At 41.8% G+C, this 619-nt stretch overlaps 1 non-coding gene across 1 annotated transcript; it reads right to left on the reverse strand.

Annotated features, from left to right (window-relative positions):
• Window positions 1–145: 145 nt before the first annotated feature.
• SARC_30307 lies at window positions 146–231 on the reverse strand. The gene has a single exon. It is a non-coding gene; the product is annotated as a tRNA-Gln (tRNA).
• Window positions 232–619: the final 388 nt, after the last annotated feature.

Genomic DNA, 619 nt, shown 5'->3' on the forward strand with positions numbered 1-619 from the left:
ATCGGAGCCATCTTCATCACTGTTGCACAATGCAATATATTGATAAAATTTTCGGTATGAAAATAGTATCTTCCTGTATGTGGTATTCACTTAACTACAAAGTGTTTAGTTGTGGACCGATACCTATAGGACGTCATAAAAAAAATTGCCGCACGCGGAATCGAACCGCAATCTCCCGCTATCACACTCTGATTTCAGAGGCGAACGTGCTAACCATTACACCATGCAGCTGATGATAAGAGTTCATTAATTTAGTATATATAATGTGTATAATTCTGCTCATTTTGGAGCTATTTCAGTGTCAATATACATTTTCATACTCCCTCATAGGTTGCTTGCCTGGAGACTGGAGGTGAGCGTATTTGTAAATAAATATTGTATCAGAGCGACCGCTGAATTTACATACTCACACAGACACCGAGAAGTTGTATCTATGGAGAGAGTGAGAAGGACATTCCACAGCACACGAAGCATAATGGAGGGAATCAAATACGTAGGCAAGCAGAGCACCGTCCGGCACGAAGCCAACAAGAATCGTTTCGTTATGCCCCTAGAAGGCACGGGTACGTGATGTAGGGTGGTATATATACACCTTATCGACACAGTGCAATGCTCTCCA

Source organism: Sphaeroforma arctica (genome assembly GCF_001186125.1).
Source record: "Sphaeroforma arctica JP610 unplaced genomic scaffold supercont1.8330, whole genome shotgun sequence".
In the NCBI taxonomy this organism is placed as follows: Eukaryota; class Ichthyosporea; order Ichthyophonida; genus Sphaeroforma; species Sphaeroforma arctica.